The 15923-nt window shown below is 38.3% G+C and overlaps 2 pseudogenes; both read left to right on the top strand.

Annotated features, from left to right (window-relative positions):
• Positions 1 to 12239: 12239 nt before the first annotated feature.
• On the top strand, positions 12240 to 12860 carry LOC149257230 (putative pentatricopeptide repeat-containing protein At3g23330 pseudogene; annotated as a pseudogene).
• An 803-nt stretch (positions 12861 to 13663) lies between these two features.
• LOC149257229 (pentatricopeptide repeat-containing protein At2g22070 pseudogene) lies at positions 13664 to 14335 on the top strand (annotated as a pseudogene).
• Positions 14336 to 15923: the final 1588 nt, after the last annotated feature.

The following is a 15923-nucleotide window of genomic DNA, read 5'->3' as shown; positions in this document are numbered from 1 at the left end:
GTGAAAGGACATTGCAAGAAATTGTAGTAGCATTATGCATATTCACATGAAGTTGAAAATTGAGGTAAAATTGGCCTTTTATGATTCAGGATGGATCTTGACTGAGTCTAGTCATGTTGACTATGTAATGTTTGAGACCAGTATGGTCATGAATGGCCACAGTTCCTGACATGCACAGAAATTTACAGTCTCAGATGCTCATGAAATTAGCACCAAGTCGAAGAACTCGTCGTATTAATTCCTGCAGTATAATTTACAGTCTCAGATGCTCATGAAATTAGCACCAAGTCGAAGAACTCGTCGTATTAATTCCTGCAGTATATTCGGTTTCGAAAATGATCTGTGTATGAAGGAGAAAACACACTAAAGTTTGTGGCAAACTGATTGATTCTTGCAATGTATTTGGTTTTGAAAATGATCTCTGTTTGAAGGAGAAAACACACTCTGAAGTTTGTGGCAAACTGTCTCAGTATGAGACATGACAGTGAAAGTCAACGCAGCTACAAGTCAAAGCCAACGCAAAGGTCGGATGGGCAGGGTCTGGGTTGAACCCGCAACCTCTGTTGTGTTACTACAGAAGTTTACCATAGCACCATCGGCGTACTTTTGCATTACATTGGCGAAGAATAAATAATTGTTTTATAGAGTTTGAATGGTGGGGGTAAGGGCTCGCTGAGCCCCCCAGCCTGGCAGCCCCACCAACCCCGTGGACAATATATCGACGTCCCAACGAAGCCCACATAGCACAGTTGGCGAAGGGGGCCAGCCCCAAGGGCCTAGCTCCAGGGCATATGAGAGCCAAGTGACCACAATTGCAAGGAAGCGCTAAGCTGGCGCGTAACTGGAATGGTATTATGCCACGAGCCAGGTTTGGTTAGCGCGGAATTTGTTTGAACCATGCCACACCGTTAGGAAGGATGCAATTGCCATGTCATATGCCATGGGGTTGTGCCAACTATTTGCCACACCACCGCGAGGAGTAGACACACCACCAGAGTTATGTGAACTGTTCTGCCACGAATTCACATACGACAACACCGGTATTAGTTATAACCCATGCCACAAAGATCCAACATGTATCACTGTCGGATAATGTTTGAACCAAAGTTCGGATGCCACGCATCGGATGTGGTGGAGTATTATCTTATGGTTAGACTTTGGTTATAACCAAAGTACCACAGGTCGAAGAAATATATATCACCGCTGAGTCTTGGTCACAAACTATGGTTAAGGTTTTATGTCGCATATCCGTCGGTTGATTATATTGCTATGTTTAGAACCTGTGCCGAACCTTTGGAGCGGAGTCACATTGGATAAGGGACACATGCCATGAATTTTATACATTGCATGTGCCGAGGTATGGAGATAAGGTTGTGGGCTATAATCCAAACCCAACGAGAGTGATTATATGTGGTTACAACAAAGATCCGCCACGTGGATTTCATATTTATTAATGTCGATTCAAAAGTTTCAACCACATATGATATGGTATGAGTATTGTTAAAACCATATTTAAATATGGTGCGGATTTATTAATCCGATGGATATATCTTGATATGTTATTAAAAACTTTGTATATGCTCCATGGCACTGATGCATTCCAACAATTACTAAGCTTGCAATATTGTTGCAATGAACTCTAAAGTTAGAGTTTCGAAACACTATAAGAAATTGGCCAATGCACCAAGTAGAGGCAGAGTGGTGTTGGTGTTGTGAGCTAGCTTTTGAGTAAAGTTGGTATTTGGCATTCCGGAGTCATACGAAAGCCAAATTGAGCGTTTGAAGAACCAAAATAGGGGTTTTAGTGTGCTCTAGACACAATGGAAGAGTTCGTTTGATAGTTGCAGCGATCGATACTTTAGAATTCAGTACATGGACAGTTGTCTCTCGAAGTCAAGTGAACGCAAGCAGTTGAATTATGTACTTGTTGATGCATGCTTGCTCATTTTCAGTTGAGGTCTAGAGTCCTTGCAGGAGACTCTTTATATTGTTCTATTTGACACGGTGATTGCAGGTTTTCATATTGTTTTATGAGAGTTCTCTGTAGGAGAACATTTCCTCTGAGGGGAAATAGGCACATTGTAAACAACAAATTGATGTACCTCATTTTTAAACACTGAAATATGAGCGACCTAGCCTTTTGAGTAGGGCCCAGAGACGTAGTCCAAGAGGGTTGAACTTTGTCATCAACTTTGTGTTGTTCTTCTTGATGTCATGCTTGAATTAAATGTGTTATGTTTGTTATGATTAATTTGCACATGTGAACTAATTCGTGCTTGAAGGAACCCCAAATTAACATGTTGTTCTAAAGATTCATTTTCAAACTTGCAAAGTGTCAGAGAACGATCTTCATCTTCCGCATTTTCGGATCATTTTGGTATCAGAGCAGGTAGACTGCAAGGATGAGTAGACGCACAAAGCAAATTCAGATGCAAGAATTGGAAGAATCCAATCAGCAATATCGACAAGAGAACGTTGCGTTGCGACGCATGGTGAAAGCATTGCAGGAAGAAAAACAAAGACTGCAAGCAAAGATTGGAACCATGTAGAGAAATCGACAGAGCTCAAATCGAAGTCCATTTATAATTGGAGACAATGAAGCATATCCAATTCATCTGTCGAATGAAGAAATCTCATGTCCATCTGCTTCTCTAAAAGCACAGTAAGTGGAAGAAGAAATTGGTACTTTTTCCTCACCTTCAGAGGAATTTCCTTATGTACCAGCATCTCAGAAAACTGTTTCAGAAACAGAGGCTTCAAGCGATCCTGAGATTGGAGCTTTCGAGAAACATACCAAAGGAATTGGTATGAAGCTGATGAACAGGATGGGATATCAACAAGGTAAAGGCCTCAACAAGCATGGCCAAGGCAGGCTCCAGCCAATAACTGTTCAGGAAAGACCCCAACACAAAGGATTGGGATTTGACCAATCAACATGTGACTACTGCGGGAAGAAAGGTCACATCACAGATCGATGTTGGTCATTACATCCTCATCAAATGCTGAAAAAGCTACAGGATCATAAAGGCAAGTAGGCGAGTCATTCTAGCAGTGATTCAGAAGGTGAGTCTTTCAATCAAAATTTTATTACGAAGATTGTTAAACAGACTTATCCATGTACTTTCTGTGGGAGTAACAACCATTGTGTAGTTGAATGCTGGAAGCAAAAGGTTTACAACAAGAAGGTGCATGCTACAAGGAGTCGTCCGCGGAAGGATGACGCGACCCTGCAGGTAAAGAAAAGTTTGGGAAAGACTTTGATACAATGAGGCAAAATCTCGGCATCGTCAAAACAGAGTTCCAAGAAATCAAGCAAGAAGACGACCGTTGCAAACTCAGGAGAGAGAGTTTGTTCACAGTGTAAGCTGAAAGGACATTCAGAAAACATATGTCCAATGCTACCACATGAATTGACAACAACACAATCAGGCCAAGGGAAAGCAACGAGAACTGGAAAGGAAGGAAATAAGTCTCCAGAGAAGTCGCTTACTTGGAACTGGGCATATTTCATGCCTTATGTGTAAAATTGTCAATTGTGTGTTTGTGATTTGTCATCACATCAGTAAGTTTTAGTCGAGTCTATAAATAGGGTCAATATTGTTTTTGTACTGATGAATGATGTAATAAATTCATGATTGTAATAAACTTTTTGAGGTACAAAAGTCCTTTTGTTGGGAGGAATGATCCAGGATGGATCTTGACTGAGTCTAGTCATGTTGACTATGTAATGTTTGAGACCAGTATGGTCATGAATGGCTATAGTTCCTGACATTTCGGCTGGGCCAAGTGGCAGTGTCTCAGTGTAACATGTGGCAATCAAAGTCAACACAAGTACAGGTCAAAGTCAACACAGAGGTCGGATGGGCAGAGTCAGGGGTCAAACCCGCGACCTCCGTTGTGTTATTACAAAATTTTACCATTGCACCATCGGCATGCCTTTGTGTAGCATTGGCGGAGAAATATTATTTATGTTGTATGGAGTTTGAATGGTGGGGGTAAGGGATGGCGAAGCCCAACAACCCTGTGGACAATATATCAGTGTCCCAACGAAGCCCACATAACACAGTTGGCGAAGAGGGCCAGCGCCAAGGGCCTAGCTCCAGGGCATATGAGAGCCACATGACCACAGATATAGGGAAGCGTTAAACTGGAGTGGAGGTGGAATGGTGTTATTCCACGAGCCAAGTTCAGATAGCGCGGAATTTGTTTGAACCATGCCACACCGTCAGGGAGGATGTAACTGCCATGTCATATGCCACGGGGTTGTGCCAACTATTTGCCCCACCGCCGCGAGGAGTAGCCACACCCCCGGAGTTATGTGAACTATTCTGCCACGGATTCGCATACGACAACACCGGTATTAGTTATAACCCATGCCACAGAGATCCAACATATATCACCGCCAGATAATGTTTCAACCAAAGTTCGGATGCCACGAAGCGGATATGGCAGAGTATTATCTTATGGTTAGACTTTGCTTATAACCAAAGTACCACAGATCGAAGAAATATATATCACCGTTGAGTCTTGGTCATAAACTATGGTTAAGGTTTTATGTCACATATCCGTCGGTGTGATTATATTGCTATGTTTAGAACCTATGATTTATCCATATGCCGAACCTTTGGAGCAGAGTCACATTGGATAAGGGACATAGGCCATGAATTTTATACATTGCATGCATCGAGGTATGGAGATAAGGTTGCGTGCTATAAGCCAAACTTAACGGCAAATACATTTGAGTGGTTATATCTGGTTACAACGAAGATCCGCCACGTGGGTTTCATATTTATCAATGTCGATTCAAAAGTTTCAACCGTATATGATATGGTATGAGTATTGTTAAAACCATATTTAAATATGGTGCAGATTTGTTAATCCGATGGATATATCTTGCTATGTTGTTACAAACTTTGGATGTACCCCCTGGCGCGGATGCATTCCAACAATTACTAAGTTTGCAATATTGTTGCAACAAACTCTAAAGTTAGATTTTTGAAACATTATAAAAGATTGGCCAATGCACCAAGTAGACGCAGAGTGGTGTTGTGAGCTAGCTAGGTTTTGAGTAAACTTGGTACTTGGCATTTCGGAGTCATACGGAAGCCAAATTGAGTGTTTGAAGAACTGAAATAGGGGTTTTGGTGTGCTTTGGATGCGCTGGCAGAGTCCGTTCGACAATTGTAGCAGCCGATACTTCAGAATTCAGTACATGGACAATTGTCTCTCGAAGTCAAGTGGAGGAAAGTAGTTGAATTATGTACTTGTTGATGCATGATTTCTCATTTTCAGTTGAGGTCTAGAGTCCTTGCAGGAGACTCTTTATATTGTTGTAGTTGACACGGTGATTGCAGGTTGTCATATTGTTTTGTGAGAGTTCTTTGTAGGAGAACATTTCCTCTGAGGGGAAATAGCCACATTGTAAACATCAAAATCATGTACCTCATTTTTAAACATTGAAATATGAGCGACCTAGACTTTTGAGCAGGGCCTGGAGACGTAGCCCAAGAGGGGTCAACTCCGTCATCAACTTTGTGTTGTTCTTCTTGATGTCATGCTTGAATTAAATGTGTTATGGTCGTTATGATTAATTTTCACATGTGAACTAATAACATGGTGTTTTAAAGACTCATTTTCAAACTTGCAAAGTGTTAGAGGACGATCTTCATCTTTCGCATTTTCAGATCATTTTATGTTTTCAACTGAATTGAGAAAGAATTTGTTGATTACAGGTAACTGTGATAAAAATGGTTACAGAGGAGAACCGTAACAGAAATTAGAGGAAGTTCTTAGAGATAGTGGCAAAGAACCTTTACAAGTTCTAGGTGAGGTTGGAAGGAGGAGGACAACATGATGCTCTAAGAGGAAGCGTAGATTTACAGAATCCTAAAAGGAGCTGAGAATCTCAAGAAGTTCTAGAGCATATATCCAGGGATACCAAAAGGTCGGGCTCAAAGATAGCTTGGTGAGGTATTGTAACAAGTTAAGAAGATACTTGTTATTGCAAAGGCTTGAATGTGGTCTACAAGTGAACAAGGTAAATTTCATAAAGGAAAGAAGAATATGACTATTGATGTCCATAACAAAGGTTTTGAGAGAATCCATAGGAAATGAAGTCATGATAAACTTGATAGAGAAATAGTTGTCTTCAAAGCACAACTAGATGTGATGATGGAACTGCTAAAGGAGGGTAAGAGAGACCAAACATATAGATCGACTCTACATAAGAGAGTTAAGTGAAATTTGTTGCAGGTGAAACTAAGGCAAAGGAAACATTCTCATTTGAGGGATGAAAAGCTCAGAGGAGTTGATTTGAAGCATAAACTAACTGTTGAAGGAGAAGTTCACTAATGTGAACCTGAACAAGGCCCTACCTTGGATAGAGTGATGATGATGTTGATAGGATACCGATTCAGAGTCTCATAGAGTGTTTGGAGAGTGAAGAGCAACATGAGGAATTGATGTCTAAAACATCAAATGAGGCCAGTGAGCCTTATGATTTTAAATATGACAAATTTTGTATGGTTGTAGTTTTTGTTGCAGATAATGAACAATCTTCTAAAGTTGTCACGAAGATGGAAGAAGATGAAGAAGGACGAAACCCAAATTCAGTTATAACTGAAGATGAAAAGGAGCACTCAAATGCAATGCTCGTGAAAGGAGATGCAGAATCACAATTGTTAAAAGAACCAGAGGAAGAAGTAAGAGATTTCAAATAATGATAGGAAGTGTTCATGAGAACTAAATGGAGAAGAGATGTTCATAGCAAGACATAGATAATTTTTTCCTATCAAACTAATAATATGTGTTTGTAGATGTTGATGATGGAGAGTTTCCACATGTAAGAAATACCAAGGAAACTCCAATTAATGGAATTACAAATGAAATTATATTACTTGGAGAAAAGAATGTGGACTTCGAGGAGGAAGTAAAGCTCTTGGAGGAATGGTTTGCAAAGGACACTGGTATTGAATATGGCATGGAGTTTATGATGCAGAGACGACTCTTCTTTTCTGAGAACACGAGACAACAACTTCGTTGAATGGCAGGTGCATACATTAAAAGTTGGACACAAACTCATAGTCTTTGGGAGCCATTTATCAACAACCACATTTCACCTATAGACTATTCCCAAGTATACGTATCTCTCATCCAAGAGGTGGGCATTGTCCACAAATATCAACACATACCAATGAATCAACCAAGTTACAAAGGAAACACAAGTATATCCCTGACCATCACCCCATTACGTGATTAAAACATAAACACCTCTAACATTTGGTTCCTCTAAACTTTAGAGATTTAAACTCTATCTGCTGGACATTCATTAGGTGATCAATTACAACCTGAATCACTCATCTTCCCACACATGTAATAAGTTCAATTTGCATAATTATAGACTCATTGATTTCCTCAAAGTGTACAATACAATGTTATAGTGCCATGGCTCACGACCTATACTCCACTCTTATGGCCACTTAGGCCTTAGCCTGATGCATAATATAGCTTATGGCGCTTGCCTTTTTCCCACACAAGCTCTCTATGCATGGACCCTCTGCAAGAAAATTATGAGACTAATAGGATATCCCTATAATGAAATAAAATTATGAAAATAATAGAGGCTAATTTTAAGTTATCGGAAAATAACACACAATCCACACGCTCTTGCTCTGCTCTGTGTAGGAAATCCTTTATTAGTGTGGCCACGGTTTGTTACAACAATATTTGGGTTCGATCCATAATAATAGGATCTAACTCTTCAAAAATAGAAAATAAATCCTAACTAATAATTAGCTCTCAATCTCCGGATTATTGGAGCTACATTTGGCTAATAAGCCATTTATTAAAATAAAACACTTCATCATTCACTCATCTAACCTAGGCTTCAAGAAATTACATAGCATAAAAATTATATGGAATAGAAATTCTACGATGCTCCTGCATCATACACCCAAACTTCAAATTGTTCATGGACTCTTGTTCATGAAGCTCTCTTCTACTGCTTTTCTGTAATAATGTAGTAGATACCCAAGGCTTCTTCTTTGGGTGGTTCCCCCATTTAAGTAATCCCCTCATCCATTCCTTCCTACATAAGTTCACTAACTGCTTCAAATTGTTCATGGACTCTTGTTCATGAAGCTCTCTTCTATTGCTTTTCTGTAATAATGTAGTAGATACCCAAGGCTTCTTCTTTGGGTGGTTCCCCCATTTAAGTAATCCCCTCATCCATTCCTTCCTACATAAGTTCACTAACTGCAGTTGAAATTTCCACTGTTGACATGGAACATGATGTTCTTGTAATCGTTTCTCCTTGATTGGGCATATCCTTCCTTTCATTATCCAAGCAATTAAAATCCATAAAACTGCAAGGATCAATTGAGACCATGCATGCTGGTTTTTTTGTTCCACATTGTCTTTCTGTTCAAGACTCCCTCCTCCCTTCTCATTTGTAGCATTCTTTTCAAGCTTTTCCTGTCCATAGTTCTCCAATATTACTAACTATTGTTTATTAAGTTGGATCTCCTCTGTCATGACTATTTCCACGGTGGAAAGTACTATTGGTTTTACATGTTCTGATTCATGAAACATTTCATCTTCGAAATTAGATGAATTGTGATTTGTTGAAGGTATATTGGTCACCTCTACTTCCGTTCGCTGCTCTTGATTTCTAATTTTTGCACTGCTGGTAACCAATTGTTTCTCGCTCATTAATAATATATTTGGATCCGCTGCCTCTCTGGTACCTTTAGTTTTTATAGGTAGTAACACATGATTTTTTCCATCCTTCTCAAAACTGTAAGTGTTCATCCTACCATCATAGTTCACCCTTCTATCGTACTGCCAAGGTCTTCCAAGCAAGACATGGCAAGTATCCATCTGCATAATATCACAGAGAACTCGTTCTTTGTATTGGTCATTTTTGGAACTCCACCTAACATTGTTCATTCACCAACATTTGTTGTCCCTTTTGTAGCCATGAAACTTTGTATGGTGCAGAATGTGGCATTCTATCCAGCTGCAACTTCTCCACCATCTCTGTAGAAACCAAATTATCAGTACTTCCATTATCAATAATTAATTTGCAACATTTACCTTTTTCCTTGCATGTCGTCCTGAATAAGCTTCTTCTTTGCACAAGTTCATCTACATCCAACACTTGTTTCAACAAAAAAGATTCTCCTTCTTCTGGTGGGTTGACACATTCTTCCACTGCCTTTGGAGGTTTAGGTTCTGGCTCGGTTTGTGCTAATTGTATCCCTTTTTGTTTTCCAACTTTTTCTGGACATTCAGATGAATAATGTCCCAATTGTTCACAAGTGAAACATCTCACCTGATCTCTGCTTTTGCCTCCACCCCTCGAAGGAGTCCTCCTTCCTCTAGCATCGCTAGTTTTCTTGAGTTGTGACTGCTGGTTTGAGCTGCTAGCTTCTCCCTTTTGCTACTGCTCTTTTGTTCCGACACTTCTTGTTCTCGTTTTCTGACCTTGCTTTCTCATAAACTTTTCTTCAACCTTCAATGCAACCTGATATGCTTCCTCAACAGATCTCAAAGACATTAAACTTAATTCATCTTGAATATCAAACCTTAATCCATTGATATACCTGAAAACTCTCTCAAGTGTATCTTTTATGTATCCTGATCTAATATTCACTTTGTAAAATTCCTCTGTATACTCCCTAATAGTCATCATCTTTTGCTTAAGATTCTGCATCTTTCTAAACAAAATTAATTGATAATATTTAGGAAGGAACTTACTTTTCAGTTTAGCATTCATCCTACTCCAACTCTTGATCTTGGCTTTGTTTTTCAAGGCCCTTTCTTCTTGCACTCCATCCCACCATAAAGTTGTATGTCCTCTCAACTTCGTAACAACAAATTTGACTCGTTTTCTTCCCACACCTCTGCATACTCAAAATGCTTATTCATGGCATTAATCCAATCTGTTAATTCTTTTGGATCTAAACTACCACTGTATATAGGTACTTATGCCTTCGACCCAAAACCTGGACCAAAAATTGACTTTAGAAATCTGATTTTTGGGGGTTCTTCAACTCTCTCTTCTTCTTCTTTTGGAAGTTCTTCTTCCTCACTGGTATCCCCTGTGTGATTATGATGCCTGGTAGCCTCCATGGCTTCTAGCCTTCGTCGAAGAGTTCTTACTTCATCTCTCAATTCCGCATTTGCAGTCGGTTGACCTCTTCCTCGACCTCTACCTCTTCCAATTCTAAGTGCCATTTCTCAATAAACAATCAATTTCAAAATTCAATAAAATCAATTTCCTTTTCCCCCTTTCCAGAGAGCAGCTTACTGCTCTGATACCAAAATGCTGACTCTTCTTTTCTGAGAACACGAGACAACAACTTCGTTGAATGACAGGTGCATACATTAAAAGTTGGACACAAACTCGTAGTCTCTAGGATCCTTATCAACAACCACATTTCACCTAGAGACTAATTCCAAGTATACGTATCTCTCATCCAAGAGGTGGGCATTGTCCACAAATATCAATGCATCGCCAAGAATCAACCAAGTTACTAAGGCAACACAAGTATATATTTGATCCATCACTCCATTATGTCATTAAAATCATAAACACCATTGACATTTGGAGCCTCTAAACTTCAAATATTTAAACTCTATCCGCTGGACATTCACTCGGTGATCAATTACAACCTGAATCGCTCATCTCCACACATGTAATAAGTTCGATTTGCATAATTACATAACTAGCATTTGCACCTGATGTTGCAAAGGAAACGCCGTAAGGCATAAAGTGTGGAAGAATAGGAACATGTGAATGGGCATTGTTGAAAGCAAGGGTGGATGATAAAGAGTTGCAATTGAGATTGTTAGTTATGTGTACGCTGAATATAAATATTTTATAAATAATAGTGTGTAGAAAAATAGTGACATGTGAATGGACATTGTTGAACGCAAAGGTGGATGATATTGAGTTACACTTGAAACTATTAGTTATGTGTGTTTTGAATATGGATAAGTAATAGTAGTGTGTGGAAGAATAGAAACATGTGAATGGACATTCTTGAAAGCAAGGGTGGATGATAATGAGTTATAGTTAATGTTATATAGAGGTTATCCATTATTCATGTAACAGTTGTTGTTTATGTGAACATATTTTTGTACATTATTTTAAGTTTCTTTTTGTATTTGGAGATTTTGTTTTTCCATATGTTACATATTTAAGAACGAATTGTCACTTTTAAAGAGGGCACACAAGGTTGCTAGCTGTCACAAACCATCATGAAAGTAAAAATTAAATGTCCTTTTCCTACTACATGGTTCTGTCAACTAGGTGTTTCGAAAAATACAAGTGAAAGCCATCAAACTCCTTGCTGAAATCAAACTCTCTGGTGAAATTTTCGTAAATATAGGGATGCACAAATTCCTTAACTTGCCAGAACTCTATTAAAATGACATTTTTCACTACTAACTTCATATGAGATGTTATGAACTTTCTTTTGGATAAAACCTCAAATGTGAAATTTTCGTAAATATAGGGATGCACAAATTCCTTAACTTGCCAGAACTCTATTAAAATGACATTTTTCACTACTAACTTCATATGAGATGTCATGAACTTTCTTTTGGATAAAACCTCGAATGTGTTTTTAATATCCCAATTCAACTCTCAGTGACATTTTCGTAGATATAGGGATGCACAAATTCCTTAACTTGCCAGAACTCTATTAAAATGACATTTTTCACTACTAAGTTCATATGAGATGTCAATTAAACTGTTTTATTATTATTATTTTAGTTTAATGTTTCATTATGCATACTAAATCTTTTTTCATATAAAACTAAATTTGAATGTTTACTCATTTACAAATACTACAACACATACTCCTTTTTTGGATTGATGTTTATGAGTAGTAGGCCAAAACTTGCCAAATGCTTAAATTTCTTTTCCAAAATTTTAGAGATGCCCATTTGAAAACCCTGGATATATTAGTGTCTGATATGAACAAGTTTCGAGCTTACTAGTTGTTGGGGTACAGAGTTTTCTGTAAATTGCTACCAAGCAAGGAAGAAGTCAAAAGTGGATTGGTATTAAAACCATGGCCGCAGCTCAAGGACCTGTGTTCTTGTCCCCAAATAAGGATGCATGCCAAGTGTTTGACACAATCCCTGAATGAGATGTCTGTTCATGGACTACGGTTCTTACAGGCTATGCAAAATGTGGGTATGTGGAAAATGCACGATGTCTGTTTGACAAAATGCATGAACGTAGCATAGTTTCCTGGAATGCAATGATTGCGGCATATGCCCGATGTGGTGATCAGGTTGAAGCCATGGATTTATATGGCCAGATGCAATGGATGGGCACAAAACCTGATGAGTTCACCTTAGCCAGCGTTGTAAGTGCATGTGCAAGCATGGTGGATTTGGGATATGGGAGGAAAATTCATGGACAGGTTGTTAAGCTCGGATTTGAGTCAAATGTATTTGTTGGGACTGCTCTTGTTGATATGTATGCCAAATGTGGGAGAGTAGATGGTGCACGCCAAATGTTTTATTTAATGCCGGTTCGAAACAATGTTTCTTGGACTACCATGGTTGCAGGATATGCCCAAAATGGGCAAGCGGACGAGGCCACAAGGTTTTTTAATGAAATTCACCAGACCGGTATGAAGCCAAATGAGTTGACATTTGTCAGTGTCGTCAATGCGTGTGCTATTCTCATTGATTTGAGGTTTGGCAGACAGGTCCATGCGTACATTATCAAAAGTGGATTCCAGTCCCAAGTTTCCGTGTGCAATGCTATTGTTACAATGTATGCCAAAACTCAAACCATAGAAGATGCACTATGTGTGTTTGATAAAATGCAGGAGACTTAATCTCATGGAATGCAATTATTGCAGGATATGCACATAATGACCATTATCAAGAGGCCTTAAAGGTTAGTTTCCAAATGAAACAGATAGGTGTGAAACTGAATCAATTCACTTATGCAAGCATTCTCAGTGTAAGTTGCAGCTTACCTACTTTTGAAGAAGGTAAACAACTTCACGGCCACATTATCCAGACTGGTTTTGACTCAAATATGTTTGTTGGAAGTGCTCTTGTAGACATGTATGCTAAATCTGGCAGCCTACAATATGCCCGTCAAGTGTTAGACAAAATTCCTGAACAAGATGTGATCTCTTGCAATGCAATGATTGCAGGGTATGTGGGCTCTAAAACTCTTTTGTCAAATGCAACACACTGGTTTGAAGCCAAATGAGGCAACTTTTGCTAGCATTGTTAGTGCGTGTACCAACCTAGCAGTGCTTGAGCATGGAAGACACATCCATGCCCACATTCTCTGTATGGGGTTTGAGTCACCCATGTCTAGATGTCTATGGTCAACGCCCTAGTTACTATGTATGCCAAATGTGGAGGCATAAAAGATGCACGGAAAGTTTTCGAGAAGATGATTGAGTGTGATGTTGTCTCATGGAATGAAATGATTGTTGGTCATGCTCAGCATGGGGATGGGGTGGAAACCTTGAAACTTTTTGAGCAAAATGCTACTGACAGGCATTAGTCCAGATGCCATAACCTTCCTTGGTTTCTCTCTACTTGCAGCCATATAGGTCTAGTAGATTGAGGACATTATTACTTTCATTCCATGAGGCATGAACATAACATCACACCAAGAATGGATCATCATGCTTGCATGATTGACCTTCTTAGTCGTGCTGGTCGTCTAGACGAGGCAGAAGATTTCATCAATAAGATGCCATTTGAACCTTATGTCAGTATCTGGGTGGTACTACTCAGTGCTTGCAGAGTTCACGGCAATATGGAAATAGGAAAGCGTGTCGCACAATTTCTTTTCGATTTGGAGCCGAAAAATACTTCGGAATATGTGCTGCTTTCAAATATCTATTCTGCAGCTGGCAGGTGGGATGATGCAGCCAAGGTTAGAAAAATGATGAAAGACAGAGACGCTAAAAAGAAGCCAGGGTTCAGCGGGATTGAGGTCAAGAATAGAGTACATGCATTCATGTCAGCAGATAGATCACACCCACAAATAGAGGAAGTTCATGCAATGTTGAATACATTGGCCGGGCCAATGGACGAGGCGGGTTATGTACCGAACAAAAACTTTGTCCTCCATCACAGTGAGAAGCTAGCCATTGCATTTGGGCTTATGAGCACACCTCCGGGGGCCCCTATTCGAATAATAAAGAACCTTCGTGTATGTGGTGACTGTCATAATGCTGTCAAGTTTATTTCTAAGATTGTTGGACGTGAAATTGTAGTAAGGGACGCTATACGTTTTCACCATTTTAGGAATGGAACGTGCTCTTGTCAGGATTATTGGTAATACAAGATGAAGTTTGAGCACTATTTGGGAGTGGGTTGAATGCTTCTCTATACTATCCTCTATTGGTCTAGAAGTTGCTTCTTGTGACACGTGGAAATAAGGAGAAACATGCTGAGAATATGTCAATTGTCTCGTAGCTTCTTCATGTGGAGCAAGCTCACCTCTGGTAAGTTTCATACAAGATTCTGCATTGCTTTGATAGCATGAATGGATGCGTTAAAAATTTAGTATGTTAAGCTTGATTATTGACAAGACGGTTCTGATCTTGTTGCATGACACATAAGACACTTTCTTTTATAGTACTCATTTCTAACATTTTTGGTTGTCTTTATAGCTGCACCAGTTTGGCAAATTGTCAAAATTTCCCTTTGGATAAATGTTAGGAACATCACTTTCTAAAGAGAACAAAAGCATGGGTGAGAAGCAACATTACAAAACATATGTTTTTTCACAATTCTGCTTTTTATATGTTGAAGTGTTAATTCAGTCATTTATCATTATTGAGTTGCTAAGAAGGAGGGATGCAATCGATATTTCTTGATCAGGAAACCAAGTTGAACTTTTAAATGGAAGGGAACAAATGGCATGTTGATTAATGTCAAACATTGATAAATCCCAACTTTGGAACGGCGCGACATTGTTTATGTAAGCCCCCATCATTGTAAGTCAGGTTTATACTAATTTTATATTATTTCAGAATCAAGTTTTGATTTAATTTAATTATAATTTTAAGCTAGTAAAATATCAAGTACCCTAGAAGAATAAGACCTTTAAATTATGGTCCAATTAAATGTTTAAAAATTATTATTATTTTTAATAATATTGAAATATAAATATTTGTTTTTCAAAGTTAAACATTATAAATTACATTGGTCAATAAATCAATAAACAAAAAAAATACTCGAATCTTATCTCAGTAAAAACTAATAATAATTATTTGTTTTTCAAAATTAAACATTGCATAATTACATTGTTCAATAAGTCAATAAGCTTTTTATATTGTAAAGTCACTTTTTATATTGCAAAGTCTTACCTCAGTAAAAACTAATAATAATCCAATTACTATAAGAAAATAGATCCTTATATCATAAACAAATTATCTTTATACTAATTCAATATTTACTTAACATATGTTCTTTCTCAATAAAGAAAGAAAAAATTACTTGTTTTATATGGAAACTCATTTAGAATTGAAGTCACAGAGGCTTAGAAACAAAAATGGGATATTGCCTAAAACAGCCTGCATATCTTGACAATTGTGAGTTATATTTGCCTAAAACAGCCTGCATATCTTGACAATTGTGAGTTATATAATCCGTGGTATTATCTTGTTCTAAGAAGACAGAAGGCTCGGAAAAAAAAATGGGATATTGCCTTAAACAGCCTGCATATCTCGACTTATTGCGAGTTATATAATCCGTGGTATTATCTTGTTTTAAGAAGACAGAAGGTGCACTGGAGCAACAATATCATATAATGGATTGAAAATAGAATGTGTTGTAATCGGATCGAATAACGGATTGAAAATATCAAAATTAGCAGACTGAAAGTAGATTCTGTATCCAGTAACAAATTTGGCATCAAAATA

The sequence above is a fragment of the Pinus tabuliformis genome, chromosome 6, assembly GCF_031772625.1.
Source record: "Pinus tabuliformis cultivar Carrire ecotype Pingquan chromosome 6, CPIR1, whole genome shotgun sequence".
NCBI lineage: Eukaryota > Viridiplantae > Streptophyta > Pinopsida > Pinales > Pinaceae > Pinus > Pinus tabuliformis.
This window is presented reverse-complemented; position numbering and strand designations above follow the sequence as displayed.